The sequence below is a fragment of the Asterias amurensis genome, chromosome 22 (assembly GCF_032118995.1).
Source record: "Asterias amurensis chromosome 22, ASM3211899v1".
Classification (NCBI taxonomy): domain Eukaryota; kingdom Metazoa; phylum Echinodermata; class Asteroidea; order Forcipulatida; family Asteriidae; genus Asterias; species Asterias amurensis.
In genome coordinates this window covers 8,056,509-8,077,879 of record NC_092669.1, presented here as the reverse complement: position 1 = coordinate 8,077,879, position 21,371 = coordinate 8,056,509, and the positions used below count along the sequence as shown (strand labels likewise).

Below are 21,371 nucleotides of genomic sequence, written 5' to 3'. Positions count from 1 at the left end.
CTTGACGCCGGTAGTGATATTAGCCGTGCAATATAGGTTTTTATAACCACTCCATTCTGTGAATCTGATTGGAGGATTAGCGTGTACTTGAAGACTGGTTTATACATTTTTACATGCTAAAACTGAGACGAAAATATTTGTCTTGACATTGTTTTAGGTTTGATGTAAATCTGTGGACCTTGTATTTTGTGTTAGAAAAAAAGACATAGACCCTTGAAACAACATTAGTGTTTACATGGATCTGATATGGTTTCAAAATCAAACAGGAATCAGGGGGATCCAGGGGGTAGTGGGGGTGTACACCGCCCTTCCATTCAGAAAAATAAGGAGAGATGGAGGGGGGGGGGGGGAGTGAGGTAGAGATAAAATAAATTACATACCTGTTTTTTAAATTTGTTTTTAAAGGTAATACCCCCATTTCTAGTTTGTGGACCACCATTATTTCACTGACAGCAATGGGCCGTATAAATAAAAACTAGCAATTGCTTTTACTATCCTCTTACAGGTCAGGTTCACATTTAACTGCATTTTTTTTTTTACATTTGGTTATCTTTCAAATTTACAGCTTTAAACTAGAAAAAGAAAAAACCTTGTGGCACAATTGTTTGTGCTTTCAGATGCATGAAAAAGGCTTCAGGCCGGAAGTATTTTTCAGATTCAATTATTTTAGAGAGAAATGACCCCTTTCTCAAAAACCCCATTTCTCCATAGGGAGTGGGTTATCCCAATGTATTTTACGATCAGCAGCTCCCCTTTGCTTGTTACCAAGTACATGTAAGTTTTTTGCTTATATATATTTTGAGTAAGAACCAATACTGTCCAGTGCTCTTAGGCTCTTTTGGCACACCCTTCCCGATAAAGTTTCTAAATTGTCTAGGAATCCTGTGCAATAAAAATGTTACTGCATAATCCTTGGTAGTGTGGTTAGTCACCAAGTGTAGTTTACACAGACAACAGCCCAGCAGCCACTGGGAACATCATTTATGTGTTCTCCCATCACATCCTTTCGTGTTACATGTATACTCCTGAACTTGATGTTCTAACTTTTAGCTGTGTCAACACAGCTAGTGGCCTGCTTTTGAGCCATTTTAATTTTTGAAAAGAGCACAACATTTGTCTCCACCTTGTGCAACTACCAAGTAGTACACAGCAGTGTCAAACTAAAATCAAAAGTTTTTCTTATTATTAGCGCAGGCCTTATATAGAGTAATGTAATTTTTCTTAAGTGAGTTCCCCCAAAGCGTCTAGTTTTATTTAGTTTATTCAAGTTGTCAGGATATTCAAATACACCGCTTCTAATCAGGTGTATTTGTGAATAAACTCCAGCAACTAAATTAAAGGAGCACTCTTTTTAGCTTTAAAACTTCTGATTCTCTACATCAAAATAAGTCTCATAACATTTAAAAAAGAAAGAAAAAGTTTTTACCCATTGCATTAATGTTACGTGGCTACTGTTGCTTTAAGCGCTTAGTATAAAAGTGTTTTATAAATAAGTTTGTTATACTATTATTATTATGGTTTGCCACATTCACTGTTTGGAAGTAAAATTGCATCAGAATTTTATAGTCAGCATGTAAAATGTTCACTACATTGCACAATCATGGAGGAATCCATGGTTTCACATTGACTCCCAAAATGGCACAATGGTGAATGATGATGGATGAATTGGATCAGTATTCATCATGTTTTGTACTGGGTAGAACAAAGAAAATTGACTTTATTTAACCCCAAATTCTTTATTTTACTTAATGCAGGAATAGTTGAGAATATGACATGCTGTGATGTGGGGGAAGATGTGCAGGAAGGCGGCCTAGCAGGGCCTCATGCAATGGCTGCTGAAGAGACTCAAGCCCATAAAGTGCCATTTGATGCCAAGAAGCTTTACTGTAGTTATATCTTTGCTATCATCCTGCAAGACACACAAGACAAGTTGCTGTCAAGTTTGTTGTTATTCTATCTTCAAAATTAGCTTAATACACACTGTTACTATTGGTAATTACTAAGGGAATCAATGTGTGGTGAAGAGGTTTTCAACTAGTGGTTTAATCCCAATGAGGCCTGGTTCTTGATAATTTTACCGAGATGAAGTCAAGGTAAATTATCAAGAACCAGGCCTCGGCGGGTTTAAACCACTAGTTGAAAACCGATTCAACACACTTTGATTCCCATTCATAAATACCTTTTCGGTCAAAAACATCAAAAATAAAATAAATGCAAAAATTATAACTGTTAAATGATTTCTTTCAACACAACACCCCTCCAGCTATGAAATGGTAAAGCCCTCTGCCGCCCTCGGGTAAACAACTCCTTATAAGGGAATGCTGTGCGCATCGCGCGTGATGTGGCACAACTTTTTCAGCCGTTTCTCTCGACCAATAGCAATGAAGAAACTGTCTTATAATTTATATTTTTGTTTATATTTTTATTTGTTTTTAAATTTATTTCCTTTGTCTTTTATTGTTTTTTCTATTTTATAATTTATTGTAGGCTGTTGGTTTTAAAATATATTTTTAATATTTCACAGTCGTTCATGGCGGTCTTTTTCTGTTCCCTATTTTATTTTATTTAATCTTCATGCCAGCATGACTAAGGAACAAACTGCATCTCCCTAGCATTTTTTGTTCCAGAGTTATTCCAGAGCGTAGCTGAAAGTTTTTAATTGTCCGGCCTATTTTTTGAATGACCCTTTTGTTGTTGGTTAAAACCCTGACTGCGCCGTGTCTTTGTATACGCTGTATACACGCACAGTGTAGGTCAATTTCTAATGGGTGCCTGCTCGCGCCGTCGCATCTGGCCCAGCCTTAAAAATCGTCAGAGCATTAAGTTTTGTACGAGAGGAAAGCCCTTGAACATGGCAATCCTGTGGTGGTAAAATTTTGAAGATTGAGCAGGATACTGGCATCGAAATTACCCGTTGTTCATTTTGTTTTTCTCTCCGACAGCTCTGTGCACAAAACTCCCATAGAGGAGGCTGTTGAAAACGTTTCTGAGCAACCCCGCCTACTTGAGCTTTTTTCTATCAAGAAGTGTGCAAGTCGCCCTAAACCTTGAAAAAATGGACGCAGAAATATGCCAGCATGACTAAGGTACAAACTGCATCTCCCTGGCATTTTTTGTTCCAGAGTTATTCCAGAGCGTAGCTGAAAGTTTTGAATTGTCCGGCCTATTTTTTGAATGACCCCCTTATTGTTGGTTGGAACCCTGACTGCACCGTTTCTTTGTATATGCTGTATACACGCACTGTGTACGTCAATTTCTAATGGGTGCCTGCTCGCGCCGTCGCATCTGGCCCAGCCTTAAAAATCGTCAGAGCATTAAGTTTTGTACGAGAGGAAAGCCCTTGAACATGGCAATCCTGTGGTGGTAAAATTTTGAAGATTAAGCATGATACTGGGATCGAAATTACCCGTTGTACAAATGTACATTTTGTTTTTCTCTCCGACAGCTCTGTGCACAAAACTCCCATAGTGGAGGTTGTTGAAATCGTTTCTGAGCAACCCCGCCTACTTGAGCTTGTTTCTATCAAGAAGTGTGCAAGTCGCCCTAAATCTTTAATAAATGGACGCAGGATCATGCCAGCATGACTAAGGTACAAACTGCATCTCCCTAGCATTTTTTGTTCCAGAGTTATTCCAGAGCGTAGCTGAAAGTTTTTAATTGTCCGGCCTATTTTTTGAATGACCCCCTTATTGTTGGTTGGAACCCTGACTGCGCCGTGTCTTTGTATACGCTGTATACACGCACAGTGTACGTCAATTTCTAGTGGGTGCCTGCTCGCGCCGTCGCATCTGGCCCCGCCTTAAATATGCTTTAATTTTCTTTCCCAAAATGATTCTATTTTAATTGTTAACTTTGTCCATATCAGATTGTTTTTATATAGACTATATGAATATTTCTAATTGTTTTTTATCCTTTCCTGTAATTGGCGGCTCGTCTGCTGTTGGCTTGGTCAATAAATATATATACATATATAATAAGAACAGGTGCAAGGTAGCGTGTCAATCCCATGAATTAACATTTTTTACCGGTCATAAACAAAGGTTTATACACACCCACGTGACGAGTTCTCCACCAATAGGAATAGGGAAACTGTCTGAGGTATTTATGAATAAAAAATAATTGTTGGCATAAAAACTTACTTGGTAGTGAGCAATGGGAACTTGTTGATAGTATAACACATTGTGAAACGGCTCACTGTGAAGTTTAGTTGTAACCAAGTTTGTGAGAAAGGGGTAAGTTTACTCTCAAATAATAAAAGTCTTTGGCCCTGAAGCCTTTTATTGGGAATCGGAAAACACATCAATGGCGAGTCCAGATTTTTAATTTTGTTTATATATTATGTTAGGATACATACACAAAGTAAGAATTGACATTTACCAAACATGTTCAGACCAGGGCAACATTTAAAAAAAAAAAAAATTTATGACCTTTACTTCTGGTTTTAATGACAGGTGAAAGTTTACCTTTTGTTTATTGTCATTAAAAAAATCCAACCTTTTGTACTTCAGATTTAAATTTACAACATCATTTTATAAGAACTTTTCAAAATGGGACTTAATTCATATTTCAGCTACATAAACCAATCTTGATTCTTCTATAGTCACCTTGCCAGTTAGTTTGGAATTTTAGCATAGATGGGGTTAGAGGCGTCTGTCTCCTGAAGAAAAAAACATTACCGATGCCAGCAGAGATAGGCCTATGTAAAAAGTAGTTCTCTGTTGGCGGGACAGATGTATCCCCATACTTCTGTTTGGGCACTGGCCTGGTGACCAGTCTTTTTTCTTTGTCTTTTTCTTCCACTCTGTACTTTTTAGTGTTCTGCGCCTTTGATCATTTTGCATGTAAGGGGCGCAATATAAATTTTAAATATTATTATTATTATTATTTATTATCATGTAATCAAGTGTCACTTTGTCACCTTGAAGGTGCACTTTCAAGAAAGAATATGTGAACTAACAAAATTTGTATTTAGTCAAGCCAGTAAGTGTAACATCTAAAATGTTAGGCTGTCTTCCAAAAACATTATCAAGTGTCCCCTGACATCACCTTAAAGGTGCAGTATTTATTTATTTATTTTCCTCAAAACCTCCAAAAATGGATAAGATAAAAAGATGTATACTACATCAAATATACAGTATAAGGTATATTAACAAAAATATTAACAAGGAAAATTACATCATGGGGGATTGCATCAAATGCCACCTCTCCATTGAGAGAGCAACAGAATACAGTAATTCATGGCGTTATTGACTGTGGCTGCGGCCATGGCTGTCCCCCTCCCATTAACAAAACCAAATTGCAGAGGGTCAAACTTCACATTTGAACATGATTCTAAAAGAAAACATCTAATGGGATTTTACATGCTAAAATAATTTTCGTCTTCCTGAGACGAAAATTATTCTGTGTTTTGTTTTACTCATTTCTCAAAACTACACAACCAGTGATATTTGAAGGGAGGCTTTCCACTATCTTCAAACCCTGTAAGTTTAATGTCAATCTGTGGACATTTTGAAAAGGTACCCGAATCCTTTAAAGGTACATGTACACTTTTCAAAGATTGATAGTTTCAGGGAAAAATGCATGATCAGGTTGAAACTGTTCATGTAGTCAAGCCGGAAACCAGAATTTGAGGTCTAATGTTCTAATGACATCATCAAGTGTCACAATGCTACACCTTAATTGTGCAGTATTACAGAGACCAATTCAAGAACTGACTCTGCAATAGTGCAGTTAATTATGATCCTATAAGCTAAAGTAGTAGGCCCAGCCAATTTTCTATACCTTAGTACCCCAGTAGTATTTAAGAAGCAGGACAGTTCTTTTCAGAACTGAGAAGTCTCCCGAACATCCGATAAATCTACTCCGCGGTAGTAGAATATAAAGAAAGACAGTTCTCTAAGAACAAACTCTACCTGGCAAGTAGATACACACATGGGGTTACCACAAATTAAATTCTATTATTACAAGGTTTGTATATAAAAAATAAAGAAAATCTTTCTTTTTCTATTTGCCACAAGTTCCTTAGCTTCTTAGATGTACATGTAGCCTATTGATTGTTAAACATCACATTTTTGTAAAGGTGACACTTTGATCTTGGCATGTGTAGTGATGCTCTCGCTGGATCTTTTAAGAAATAACCGATGTCTCCAATATTTTTTTGCTAAATTGCTGAACTTCTTAAACCTGACTTCTGAAGAGTACCAAGGTCATTAGGGTACCGTCAGATTTGCAAAGTTTGACTTGAATGATGTACTAAAAAGCCTGTATACGCGCCTTTTAAACATGACGCACATGACGCTCGCAGTTTGTTCGCTCATCAGCAGATGGTGCGTTCACATTTGCTGTACTTTTTGGTTCGATGACACATATAAAAGAACAAACGCACTATCATGCAAATAGCCGTACAATTGCCGTACAAAAATTTCAAGCTTTTGTATTGGTTTGTACATAAACATGGATGCGCCCACACGACTTCAAAACCATAGCGCGTGTATAACAGGGTGTTAGCGCTCTAGTCAATATATATAGCTCTACGGAACCAACGCACCAGTTGATACCAACGCATCAGTGGACCACTATCAACACTATTCATCATGGTAAGACGGTGATTACATGTACATGTAGCTACTCTAAAGTTAACTTGTTTAACCTAAACTCAAAGGATGACAATGCTGATGATTGTCCTTTCAATGTATTTACATGTGACAGACTGGCAAATCTTAACCTGCTAAGCAACTCCTGTTCAAAGCACAATTACAACCTAGCTAGCACTCTGGCTAAGAACAGAACAAGATACCAACGTTAACGCATTAGAAAACGTAGTACAGTACCAATTGAAAATAACTAGACGCCGTGCGATAAATTTAGCGCGCAAACGAGCGTGGAGGTCGGCGCGATAACATGTCTTGAAAAAAAGTCAAATAGCCGTCGGTATATTAACGCGTGACTCACGCGTGGAGTGGCACGCGCTAAACTTGCAAAACCCACGCGACATTTTGCGTGATTACTAGAGAATGAATAGTGCTTTGATGTCGCTCAATTCCCATGATTATCCCCATAATGAAGGTTGCTTTGATGTTGTGTAATTCACCGTTATTACTGAGATTGAAGGATGCTTTGATGTTGTGTAATTCACCGGCGCTATACATGTGTAGTTGATTATTTTGGGTGTTTAAATAATGGTCTTTTAAAATGAATTTGGCGGTCTGATTGTGAAAAAAAAATAGACTCAATGTGTATTTTCATTGTTGTGAAATTAAACGCCAGGCGCTGTCGGCATCTTGTGTCTGTAGTTAGTGTCGGCATCTTGTGTCTGTGATTAGGTGTCGACATCTTGTGTCTGTGATTAGGTTTCGGCAACTTGTGTCTGTGATTGGAAGTTTGCATTATTTTGCTTGAGTTGTGATTGGTTAAAGTCCAGGTTCTTAAACCTTTTAGAAGTCTGGGTCCCCATTTTCTTTGGTCCAAGACCACCAACGGCGTGGCCCACGCGTGGAGCGCCACGCGACATTTTTCGTGATTACCCGAGAATGTATGGTGCTTTGATGATGTGTGATTCACCGGTGCTTTGATGATTCACCGGCGTCAATTTTTTTTATTTTGTGTGCTTATATATTATTCTTTTGAAATGGATTGGGATTGTCCTTATATAAAAAAAAACATATACTCCGTAGTATTATTTGTTGTAAATTAAATGCCAGTCGGTGTCGGCAACTAGTTGTGTATGTGATCGGAATTCATTCGATTGAGGTGTGATTACGCCTGGGCAATTTCAGCCACGGTTCAACCGTTAAGAAGTTTGCGTCCGTGTTTTCTGTGAGTATGATTGACACTCTTATCGAGATCCAATCATGTCTTATCTTAACCCCCCCCCCCCCCAGTTTGTTATACATTTTGTTTCCCTCAAAAGACAAGCCGCTGGGTTGCGCGGTGTCTCTGTGGTTTTCTTTGGGTTCGGTGGTTCCCTGGCCAAATGCCAGTTGAAATGACATTGGGAATTTAACAGCCAATTGGAAAATACGACCAGTCTTGATTTGTGTATAGGTATCGCCTCCAGTAATGACTTAGACTACGTTTGTTGATGATAAAACTACTTTAGTGATGGTACCCAACCCTTCCCCTTCGGTACGGTAGATTAGTACGGTAGACTAATACAATATTAATACAATAATTATTATCAATGTTATCAATATTATCAATATTATCAATATTAACAATTTGTTTAAGAGACGGTTTTAAAAGTACCTGTTTTTAATTATCAATCGATGTTTATTTTGAGCATAACAAAGTGTACTTTTCACAAAGGAAATTATTTGACGCTTGAAATGTTGTTTGTCTTTTGTTACTGAAATCATAGACTAAAACTATCCAAAGATCGTTGCCAATTTGCTTCTGAAATTACTCTGGCGATCATACTAACTCTCCCTCTTTGGTACCATAGATAAACACATTAACACTTGACAAATTCATTTTGTTTTCTTCAAAGTAACGCCTATAAAAAGTTACTTGTGTTCTAATAATCACGGGCAGTTATATATTTATAACAGATTTATTCGACATAATTGATTTTTTCTCCCAAAAATCTGATTTGTGTCCAACTTGTTATTTTTGAGTAATAATATTAATGCCAAAAAAAGCGGAACGCCATCACAAGTTATTACCCAACTATTAAACTGTTAAAATATTAACATTTAGTTCGGCACAGGCAAGCGTATACATATTTAAATGGGCAACTGTAAGTGACTTTGCGGTGACGTTTTTCAAGCATCAGGACATTTTTATTAGTTGGTTAATTTTATTGCGGATCGCGTGTTTTTTTTCTTGGAAAAAAACAAAACAAAAAAACAATCGAAATCCACACAAATTGTAGTTGTGTTCGCCCGGTGGCGAACATACAACATTTTTAGTTTACAATAATCCATAATTTAATTCAATTTTGTTTCATCACACGCCCGCCCCCCCCCCCCCCCCCCCCCCCCCCCCGGCAACGTAAACAATTTTAAGGTATGGATATACGTTGACCTCATTTTTATTTAGGTGAAGGCAAACGGATTACTGGTCGTACCCAACCCTTCCTGTTCGGTACGGCAGATTAATACACGTGACAATCATATTAACAATTTGTTTTTGAGTCGGTTTTAAAGATGTTTTTTAATAACCATCGCCGTTTATTGATAAAAATGTACGTATCACAAAGGAATTATTTTGCGCTTATGTCTTTGGTTAATGAAGGACTAGAACACTATCCAAAGATCGTTGTCAATTTATACTCTAGCGACCGTATGTCGAGCGCTTCCTAGCAACAGTGTTGTCATAGAGCACCAAACTGAGTTTCAACATTGTGCCCGGATTAAAATTAATAATCGACATTCAAGTATTTCATGCCCAAAAATACAAATGTACTGGCTTTTAAGAAAAGTTTCTTTAAAGGTGATACAAATTATACAGCAACATTTTTTTTTTTTTGGGGGGGGGGAATTTACTTGGGTGTTTTTTACTGTTTCCTTATTTGGTTTTGGGTGATTTTTTATACATATTTTTGTTTAAAGGGATTAAGGGGTTACCCCACCCCACTGCACCCAACCCCAACACAAGGCTTAGCGGGGGGGGGGGGGGGGGGGGGGGGGGGGGGGGAGACTAGCTTCCATTATTGGATTATAGTTGCACATTTAAAACATTTAAAAACCAAACCATACCGAGCCATTAGCCACACATCGCTGAAATTGAATGCACGTCATGAAAGCGCGAGGGATTGGCAACAGAAACATAAAATACCTATAAGTTTTGAACGTGAAATGGTAATACAAACATCCTATTATGTATATAAAATGTTGAACATGATTAAGGACGATTTTATTTTCTTACTCGGATGGGACGTAAAGTGAGGGTCCCTCACCTATACGTCTCAAACAAACCCCTTACCACATACTTTTGACGAGTTTGCTTCCTTTTCCAGAGTGTATTAACAAGTTGAAATTTTTGACAATTCATGCAAACCGTTGCTGTTCAATGTTAATAATTTATATGAAAATAGTTACTTCAAATTTCAATAAAATATTTGAAAATGTATAGAATGGAAGTGGTTGTCCATTGATGTCCGTCCCTCACGCATAAGAATGACCCAGCTCTCAAAGTCTGATTTCCACTCATACGAGATTGTGTTTTGAGAATCTACATGTACGTCTAGATTGTACAACAGTGTGCACGTACAACCACACGTACGTAGCGCCTATGTACAATGTATGCTGTAGTGAAAACTGATCTAACGTAACAAAATGGATGTTTTCCTACACACAATGTATAGGGTTATTTTCATCTAAAAAAATCGATAACGAAATCTAGTTGTGTGTGGATAATACGTGTGCACATTGTATGTATGCAGTCTGTGCAGTAAAGGTCTGTGCAGTAAATAATGACGGCGTATTTGAATCTGCCAGCTAGTGTTGAATCAAAACGCCAGCGAGTACATTTTTCATCAAGAAACTAATGCTTGACACATTCTTTGCTGAGCAAGAATTTAGTGGGCACCAGTCACAACAATTTAAACTTTATGATGTAAAAGTTTGGCTGGTTACCTGTTTATGTAATACCTTTCTGTGCTTATAGCAGGCGACATGATAGACGTGCTAACATGCTTAAATTATGGCAGGGCCCAATTCCATAATGTTGTTAAACAGAAAAATATTGCTTAGCAAATGTCTATACTAAGCTTAGTAGGCAACCAGTTGCAAAAATACAACCTTTACGGAACTTTGGCTGATTATAAGTTTCTTTTAAGCCAGATTTGTCTGTGCATGCTTGGCGGTCAGTTTTTATACTTACAGGCCTGATGAGTTCATTTCATAGCAGATTCAAGTTCAGCTTTATGAAAATCAGAATTTCGGATTTCCCCCCAGTTTTTCAGGAAGGGTTGTCCATTTTAACGCGGATTACACAACACGCAAAACATAGACGTAAGCACCGTAAGCGCAGTTTTTTTTGCCTAAGGTAACAGAGACATGAAACTATGAAACTGGACCGGGTCATGTATCATCAGCATGCACTGTGTGTCGTTGCGTTTATTACAAGTCAAACTCAAAGGCCTGATTTTTCCCATGAATGGACAGAATACATTACACATCCAAAGTTGCTATAATTGTGCAGCTGATACAATTAATATTAGGCTGTGCTTAAAAAAATAATAATAATAGAATGGTTTTATAGTGTCGGACCTTCCATAAAATATTATGTAATCCGACTGGAGACACGTGCATCGGTAATGGAAAGATCCTCGCGCTTCCTAGCAACAGTGTTGCTATGGAGCGTTGCCGCTAACATTGTGATAATGTGATGCCTGTGGTTGTATTACTACATTGTTGTTGATTAACTAACTTGATTTTTTACAAGAATAGTGCAGACTTCAAAATGTGACGAAATTTGTTTCGTCTTAGCAGCTTTAAACTTAACTTTCTAACTGAAACAAACCCATAAAACTTATTTCGTAAAGAATAAATTATTCCGACAATCAGTTTTTGAGAATTACCCCAAATTATCCATGCCAAAAAGTAAAAGCTGACTTTGTGGTGTATTTTTTTTGTTGTTCCTCCGAGCTTTTGTATCCTTAACTAGGAGAAATGACAGCTTCACGTGATGTTTGTTTAGTCCGAGTGTCTGTGCTAAGCAAAGTCCAACCAGCTTTACATGAGAAAAATTTGTATTCATTTGCCGCCAAACAGTGGATGTTCCTCATGAAACATTGGTTGTGTATATAGTATATAGGCCTACATGTAGTTGATAAACTAACCTTAAATGATACTCTATCTAAAGAATATTAACTTTATAAGTTAAAATATAGTCTCCAAGTAGGGCCAGTGAAAAATAGAAACAATAATTTACAGTCCACAAATAATAAGAAACGTTGAGAGATAAATAGTCTGGACGTTTCGAACAACATAATAACCATTTTTCTTTTAAATGCTGCCTGAGATTATTGTTAATATTTGATAGGGCCTTTAAGGAAACCATTCTCGGTTACCTTGTCTGTTTTCCCCCAAATTAACCCCACAAGTATATTTGAACCTCTTAAAAATGTCCCCGCCAATAAAAGTCCCCGCTAAATTTCCCTACCATGATTGACACTTGTGATGTTAACCGCGTTCAAACGGCAGGGGGGGGGGGTACGATTCCTCTGTGGTGCCGCTGTGGTTTGGAGTTTTTTTACTTTATAAGCCTTCACATAAAACAGCAGATTCCTTCAACATAAATACGTGTTTCTTTTGATTATTTTGATGTTATAAAAGTTTTGTATTGGTTCGACTACCTTGACTAGATTATATGAGTCCAATCTTACTAAACATGAATTTAATTTGAACAGCATCTGGAAAATGACATTCTACTTCAAGGAGTTTTTTATCCCGACATAATTGATCTCATGATGTTGTCATCTTACGTATACGTTTTGCAGCATCAGAGCAAGAAAATAAAACGTATCAAGGAGGCGATATCCTTCTCTCAGGCTGTCGACTTTGTAATCATAAATTATTTCTGTAAGACGACATCCTATTTTTGAAGAACTATGTTAAAGCAAGTTTATGTTTCCTTTTTATAGCACATAATTGAAAAAACTCACAGGGCCGAACCCCCCACTAAAAATTTATCCCGACCAAAAAAATGCACACCCTTCAGTAAGATGAGTGACAGCTCCATTGTTCAACGGTTCCTTTGAGATGCCGCTGGTAAAACATTTAAGAAGCTTTGCTTAAAAAGTGTGGTTTTTGGGGGATCCGACTTTCCCATTGATGGGAATTTAATCCACTGGGGACAGTGGCAAAAGAGGACACCAACACTTCCTATGTGATGCCGCTAGCTTTTTATACTTGTTTCTGAAACTAGCTCGTCCAATAAAACGGGCTGTCTCCTTCCAAATAAAGACGTAGTCGTTGCCTATTGGGTTAGTTTTAGGCGGTAGGTTTATACAAAAGTGACTGTATAGAACTTTCGTGCATTGGTTCATTTGGAATGGGTTGTCTATACGCAACAATTCCTTTGTGATGCCGCAGGAGTTTCAAACTTCTTTTCAGTAAATAGTTCTTTAAATCAAACCGGCTTTTTCCTTCCAAATAAAGCTGTAATAGGCTGTAAACTGTGGTTGCTTTCAGCTGGTAACAACAATGAATCACATCTCAAGCATTCACGCAACCATACAAGGAGAATGGTCCAGCATTTTTCGCGTGGAGATTGTCGCGTGGAGATTGTCGCGAAAGAGTACCGCCTACGCGCGACTAATTGCCGACGGCTGTTTACGCATTTTGTTGTCTGGCGCGATAAGACCCACGCGTTAGGCGGCGCAACAGTCTATCGCGCCAAGGCATTTCTATCGCGCTAAATTTATCGCACAGCGTCTAGTTATTTTCAATCGGTACTGTACTAGTGGTTTCAAAGGATCTGCAAGACCCATTGAAGTACATGTATGTGTTGCCAATTGGACTACATGTACATCACAAGTTTCACAACCTTGCTTGTTTAACTTGTCTGCTCTACGCCAAATTCAACCTCACACGACCCAAACAAGTTAAACATTCACATTTGGAACGCCAGGTCTATATGCAACAAGACAACAAACGGTAGCATATGATTACACCCTTGAGAAGACGTCAATATTCTTGTCTTAACCGAAACTTGGTTAAAAAGTGATGATCATATGATAATAGGTGAGATCCTGCTGGATATGATTTCATGTCCTGAGAGGTACTGGAAGAAGAGGTGGAGGTATTGGTGTTCTATACAAGTCTTCCCTTTAGTTGAGTGTCTTGCCATCTGATACAACCCCAACATGTTCACTAGTTGGGAAACTAAAGGATATTGTTGACTGCTATAAAACAGTGACCTCCTTAAAGGAACACGTTGCCTTGGATCGGACGAGTTGGTCAAAACAAAAGCGTTTGTAACCGTTTTTTATAAAATGCATATGGTTGGAAAGATGTTTTAAAAGTAGAATACAATGATCCACACAAGTTTGCCGCGAAATTGCGTGGTTTTCCTTCTACTGTGCGAACTAACATGGTCGGCCATTTATGGGAGTCAAAATTTTGACCCCCATAAATGGCCGACGTGTTAGTCGACAAGGTAAAAGGAAAACCACGCAATTTCGAGGCATGTTTGTGTGGATCATTGTATTCTACTTTTACAACATCTTTCTACCCATATGCATTTTATAAAAAACGGTTACAAACGCTTTTCAAAAACCAACTCGACCGATCCAAGGCAACGTGTTCCTTTAAAGGGACACACCAGCTGAATTGGGCTACAAAATGGACTAAGATGTGACTTCAAAGGTCTTCCAGGAATGGAGAAGAGCAGTCCCTAAAAAAATCATAACATTTAGCAGTTTTTAAGCATTATTAAAAAAAAACATAGTTGCGTGATAGATAGAGCCACAAAGTGGTTTTAATAGTCACGTGATCTTCCCAGTTAGTTTTACTTCCAGCCGTAGAAAAGCTAATTCGCTGAACCAAATTTAAATATTTTTGTTTACAATTATTCATAAGTATATGAAAAAAAACCCTACAATTCAGATTATGGATACAAATCTTATATACACGTAATGGTCATAAATTGAACTAAGATTAGTATTCAGAGTCTGTGTATACGGAAGCTTGTTCTATGGCCCACGGCATGGAGAAGTCGGAATGTAAGCCTCGGTGCATATCACCTACCGCCCATGCCGTGTCTCATGGGGGATGGAGGTGTAATCCCGAGCGCTATGACATCCCAGCTTGCGGGTCTCGCAGTGAGCTTAGGAGGGGTTGGGAGCCAGACATCAAAGTACATGTTTGTCATCGTGGGTTTGTCAGTCGGTACACCTCGCTTGTCGAGTCCAGTATTTTTATATGATCGCAACGTTCTAATGCTCTGTTTTGTTTCCTTCCCCGCATTTATTTTGTTAGGAGTTTTCAGGTAATTAAAAAAAGATTGATGTTGTCGAGTCAAGTATTTTTATATGATCGCAACATTCTAATGCTCTGTTTTGTTTCCTTCCCCTCATTTATTTTGTTAGGAGTTTTCAGGTAATTGAAAAAAGATTGATGTTGTCAAAACATATGAATACAGCATTATGTTATTGACGGTGCTTTTGTGTGAATATTTTATGAAGAAGAAAAAAGTAAAAAGTACAGGTAAATAAGAATTTTTTACAAATGGTAAAACAATGATAAAAGAAAATTCCCTCAAGTATAATTTTGTCAAACAAAATATTATTTTTGAATTCGGTAAATGAAATGTTATTTTGAGATTTTGGGGTTTATGATTTGGGCAACTAGTATACACATATTGACTGGCAATGAGGTGACTAGTGTACGTCTATTCCCCTGAGGGACTTTGAGTGACCAGAAGAGGGACCTATTTCCCGACGCCACTATAGGAGTAGTAGTTGGATGTCTAAACATACACGATCAAAATAGAACTCGTTTTCATAAGAAACTACGGCTTTTAATTCTGCCAACAGGTCAGGAATAATCGGTAACTAATACAGACAAGTCATAACATGAAGTGAACTAAGAGTGACCTCAAGAGGGCGCTAGACTGAACTGGCGTGACTCCTTCTATTTACCATTTGTCCATTGTTCAAAAGAGGAGAGCCATCTATCGAACGAAATGTACGAGTAAGTAAAGACCGCGTAGCAGTTAAACAGTCAAATCGGGAGATCTCATTAGTGAGCAATCACAAAATGGCACTTGTGCCTTTCTGCTCAGACCAATAACAGACATAAAACCCATACAAAAGAATGGAACACAGTAACACCAGATTAGAAATAATAAAGAAACTACAATTTAATAGAAGTACCCCACAATAATTTAGCTTTTACGATCTTCCAGTTTTGCACCTTTACATTCTCCACAGCTTAGAGCAATCCGTACAATATGAATTTCATGCATAAGTAAATAAGTTTACACTCAGACTTTTACACAATGAAAGTTCCCTAAATGAATAAACAAACAGCAGAAAGGTGACATAGACTTTGTAGTATGGCTGCTTGAGTCTTGAGAATAGGTTCAGTTCAGAGGAGTGGACCCCGTCCCCTATGTCACCATCGGTAGCCCCGCGTGAGTCGTCCCGCTGAAGGTTGATCACGCCCCAGAGGACCGTTTAGACCAAGTTTGGTTTAGCATCACGGGAACTCCTGTAAATGTTACATTAGGAAGCCCTTTACTACAAACAATTCTATTTAAACTCGGTAAAGTTACGCCTTCACAAATTTCACAATGGCCCATACCCAAAAATCAAGTAAACAACAACATGCTTTTACAACAAAAGTTTATCGATGAATCTTTTAGGCAAACAATAATCAACTCTTTAGGCAAACAATAGTCAATGGCTGCATGCATTTTAGAACAAGGGACATTTAGTGAATAACCCATGGCTTGACTAAATCCCAGTAAAATTAGTTTAAAGTTACTCACAATGCCTTTGGCTTCAACACCGCTTATCCTTGGGTCCGAGATTCCCGGGAGGATTTGCGTTGCTGATGGGCCTTAAAACACCCGCCGGACCCCTACCCGTGCTAGACGGGTTGACACGACACAACCTCAACGCTGGCCTAGCTGTCCGCTGGTGTTCACACCCAAACAGTACCCAAACAGTACCCTTCTCAGCACCCGCAACGCAAATCTCAACCACAATATAAAATTCCTTTGGTTTTAAAGTTCCCTCTAACGGAACCCAAAACAAAAGCTTAAATAGCCCAAATGCCTGATGGGACATTCAAACAATTATTGCCCCTCCCATGTTATGCCTATAACAATGCACATTAACTATCAGCCATTTAAAGAAGTAATTTTCCCACATACATTGTACTGTTACAGTTGGGGCGTGTTGAGTAGAGATGCGCAAAGGTGACAGCTGGAACTAACTTCGTTAACAGACTTGTCTAAATCGAGAGCAAAGAAGTAGCGACGAGTCACAGAATTGAGTTGGTGGCGTGTTGGGTGGTCGAGTTGGATGTGGAGCGAAGAAAGGAGGCCATGGAGTACTTGGCGGGGAACGATGATGCATTATCGTGTAGGGAACAGTGGCACTTCTCTGCGAACTACGTGTATCAGTAGGCCGTCCTTAGCAACCGATGCGACTTGTATGTATCGTTCGACATCCTTGATGGTTGTGGCTTTTTTGGGAGGACGGGTGCCCTGCACCAAGTGAGCATGAGTGCGGCGCAAATCTGGACATTTCGACTGAACCGCTAACCATGCTGCTCTGCTTGTGAATGGGAGCTTAGCATCAACGGAGAGATCTCCTGGGCAGACACTCGCATGACCGTGGACTCTTCAATGTGTCTGACAAAGGTGCATACTTGGCAAGTGGGGTCATAACAATCCGGGCATTGCGGCTAGCAAAATCAGAGGGGACGTTAGCAGAACCAGCAAGATGACAAATAGAGGCTTGGTAGAAAGGTCGTAATCCACGGGCTGGCTGAAAATTCCCCACGGCACAACTTTTCTCAGGCCTGGACACACGGTTTACTGTCGGTCAGGGTGCGTGCGTGATTCTTAGATTGGACGATGAATGGTCCAAAATGCTTGGTGGAGGCTGCGATGGAGAGAGCTTCTACTTCACAGGGTGTCCAGGTCAGCTGTCGCCCACATAATTTGGCGCTGAAAAAGCCTGCGAGACGGGTAACATAAAGGGTTGCGTCAATGCTGTGCTTCTTGACGGAACCATCGGTCACGATCCACAACTGGTCATTGGGACGAGGGAGCGTGATGGTTCGGGTCGATGAGAGGGCAGCTTGTGCCGTCTGGAATGTGCTGTGAACATCTTCGGACCAATTCAACTTTTTATGAGACTGACGACCGGCTATTGCTTCCTCTAAGGGGGACAGTAGGGATGAGCAGTTGGGGATAACACGAGCAAGGACTTCGAAGGCTTCGATGAAGAATCGCAGACCTCGAACCTTTGCTGGTGTACCACAAGTGGAGAGTGTCGCTAAACGATGGCTGGAGCCATTGGACCAAATCCACCCTAAAATAGTGGTGCTCTTCGGACAGATGATGGTCTCGCGGAATGAAAGGCGGAGGGCATTGGTGTACAGGGCATGTAACATGTTCAATCCTGTATCAAGCTACGCACATTTTCCAAGATACGCAGCTTCGCTTACGTTTCAAGTACGCTTTAATTTCATCAAAAAGTGCGCTTTCAATCCTGAGTCAAGCTGCTCTTATGTTTCAAGATACGCAGCTATGCTTACGTTTTATGTTGGCTGTCCCCCTATTTTGTTAAAGTCACCTGGAAATGTAGTATTTTTTTCTTCAAACATTAAAGTATATGTATATGAACAACAAAATCATTTTTTGAGATATTGTTGTGTTACTATTTATTTGTTTAAAAAATAGATAAAGTAGTTTTTGGGGGTGACTCCGCCTTCCCCTTTTGTGACGTCATTTGCGGCAGACTTTGCCTCGATCGAACATCAAACACACGTACGTGCAAGTACATGCAGGTCCTAGTCATGAGTTTGTATGTTTCGAGAAAAGGTTTATTTCCTGCATTTTTCCGGCAATGTCGCCTACGTGTATTGCTGCTGGATGCAGCAAAACAACTAAAGATGGGGTCAGTTTGCAAAGTGGTCCTGTCCAACTTCTTTTCCAGCACTGTGCAGCAAACACTTCGAGCTGTCGTGCTTCGAGAATCCGGAATACAGCATTAATTTGACATGAAGAGAAAAGTTCTTTCCTAAAACATGACACTATTCCAACAAGTTTTCCAGCTAGTAGGAAGTCGAAGAAGGTACCTGAAGGACGTGACGAACCTAAAGGAGCATTTGCCTGACGTGAACACATCTGGGTACTGCTTCTCGTGTTGGCACTGCATGCGATTCACCAAGCTGGGTAATCCGAGTGGACCATCCGCACAGCAGATATACAGTGCGTGCAGTCTGCTCATGACCGTAGTTCTGAAAGTCAGCATCACACTGATCAGGTACCCAGACATAGTGTACAGGGCTAGACTACAGATTTTCTCTTCAAATATCGCGCCTCGATTGACGTCACAAACAGCGCCTTCTTGGGTCGGGCCTACTTTTAAATTTGTAAATAAAATGGAAACTAATTTTTTAGAACCTTAGTGAACTGTTTATTCATATTCCAATCATCAAAACACATATTTTAGTGACAAAAGATTTATTTTGACAAAATACCAGTTCCAGGTGACTTTAATATCTTCAAAGGGGTGCTTGTAAAAAGCCACACAACAGTTAACTGATGTGTGGCCAGGGGTAAAACAAGTTAACGATACAACCTTGGAAGCTGCAGCAGAGGGGTCAACGAGAACAAGCCCAATTTACAACTAGACGTGATTGCATTTGTGCACAAATGCGTCCCAAACACAGCCATTATCGGTACTTTGGATGTGTCTCTATAAACCAACATTCCTCAAGATGAAGGGATTGCTGCCTGCTCTTCAGCTCTGGCTAAGAGTGGTCACACATCACCACCCATTTCAGACATTGTATCCCTCATGCAACATGTTCTAACCAAAAACAACTTTTCTTTCATGGGTAAGAATTTTCTACAGGTACAGGGCACTGCAATGGGCACACGTATGGCACCATCAATGGCGTGCATTTTCATGAGCCATCTTGAACAGCGCATGTTGGCGTCAGCCCCTTGCCGTCCCTGGGTCTGGTGGCGCTATATTGATGACATCTTTTTCATCTGGACAAGTGATGAAGCAGCCTCACAGCTTTCGTTAATCACATAAATTCCTTCAAAGGACCATCAAACTCACGAGCCAATACTCAACCAATGATACACACTTTCTGGATGTCAAGGTTCTCAAGACGGATGATGGCTTAATCATATATCTCTTTGTGAAACCCACAGATAAACACCAATACCTACATTCCACTAGCTGTCACCCCTGACACTGCAACCCCAGCATAGCCTACAGTCAGGCCCTCGGACTTCGTTGAATCTGTTCTAATGATTCTGATTTTATCCACCACTCACAGGAACTTAAGAAACACCTTGTTTCCAGGGGTCATAGCTCTTTAGCAGTCCATCGAGCTATCCAGAAAGTCAAGGCTCGTTTTCAAATGTTGCCCAAGGCTTTATCTATCCGATGCCCAGGTATGAACATCACAGCATTAATATTTGTTGAGATACAGCAACAAGCAAATGGTCATTATTTAACATTAAAAAACTTGTCATGACGTCATCAATGACGTCATCATTCCAAAAAAGTGATGGTTTTATCTGATCACTATTGCCTATGTAAAAGCTCAAAAGCTGTTTTTGGATGAAAAAACACAAATGCGAACTTTGACCCATGGTAATGACCCGGAAGTTAAGGTCGTACGATTTCGGCGGTAACTTTTCAAATGTTGCCCAAGGCTTTATCTATCCGATGCCCAGGTATGAACGTAATAGCTTTTACATTCGTTGAGATAATGTACAGCAACAAGCAAATGGTCATTTTTAAATTTTAAAAACCATGTCATGACATCATTGTGACCTCATCATTCCAAAAAAGTGGCGGTTTCATCTACTCACTATTGCCTATATGTACATAGTAAGTTTTAAGTTTGTACAAGCTTTACATGTACCTTAGTTTTAAAGCTCAAAAGTTGTTTTTTGATGAAAAAAACACAAAGGCGAACTTTGACCCAGGGTAACGACCCGGAAGTTCAGGTCATACGATTTTGGCGTTAACTTTTCAAATGTTGCCCAAGTCTGTAGCTTTCATATTTCTTGAGATACAGCAACAAGCAAATGGTAATTTTTCAACATTAAAAAACTTGTCATGACGTCATCAATGGCGTCATCATTCCAAAAAAGTGGCGGCTTCATCCACTCACTTTTGCCTATGTTCATAGTAAGTTTGTACAAGCTTTACTTTTGTTTAAAAGCTCAAAAGTTGTTTTTGATTGAAAACAAATGCGAACTTTGACCCAGGGTAATGACCCGGAAGTTAAGGTCGTACGATTTTGGAATTAACTTTTCAAATATTGCCCAAGGCTTTATCTATCCGATGCCCAAGTATGAACATCATGTAGCTTTTATATTCGTTGAGATACAGCAACAAGCAAATTGTCATTTTTCAACATTAAAAACCTTATGATGATGTCATCAATGATGTCATCATTCCAAAAAAGTGGCGGTTTCATCTACTCACTAATGCCTATGGACATAGTAAGTTTCAAGATTGTACAAGCTTTACTTTTGTTTTAAAGCTCAAAAGTTGTTTTTTGATGAAAAAATGCAAAGGCGAACTTTGACCCATGGTAACGACCGGAAAGTAAGGTCATACGATTTTGGCGTTAACTTTTCAAATGTTGTCAATGTTTTAATCTATCCGATGCTGAAGTATGAACATCATAGCATTAATATTCGTTGAGATACAG

The 21,371-nt window shown here is 39.2% G+C and overlaps 1 protein-coding gene and 1 pseudogene across 4 annotated transcripts in view; one reads left to right on the top strand and one right to left on the bottom strand.

The window, feature by feature from the left end:
- Window positions 1–469: 469 nt before the first annotated feature.
- Window positions 470–21,371, bottom strand: part of LOC139953899 (battenin-like) — a 74,285-nt gene continuing 53,383 nt past the window's right edge. For 3 of the 4 annotated variants that reach the window (XM_071953501.1, XM_071953499.1, XM_071953502.1), the window contains one exon: window positions 470–1,909. The gene's annotated coding sequence lies outside the window, so the exon portion shown is untranslated. Of the gene's footprint in view, window positions 1,910–15,798; window positions 16,158–21,371 lie in introns of those variants that run through there. The other variant, XM_071953500.1, reaches the window with a different exon arrangement.
- LOC139954064 (uncharacterized) lies at window positions 18,711–21,334 on the top strand (annotated as a pseudogene).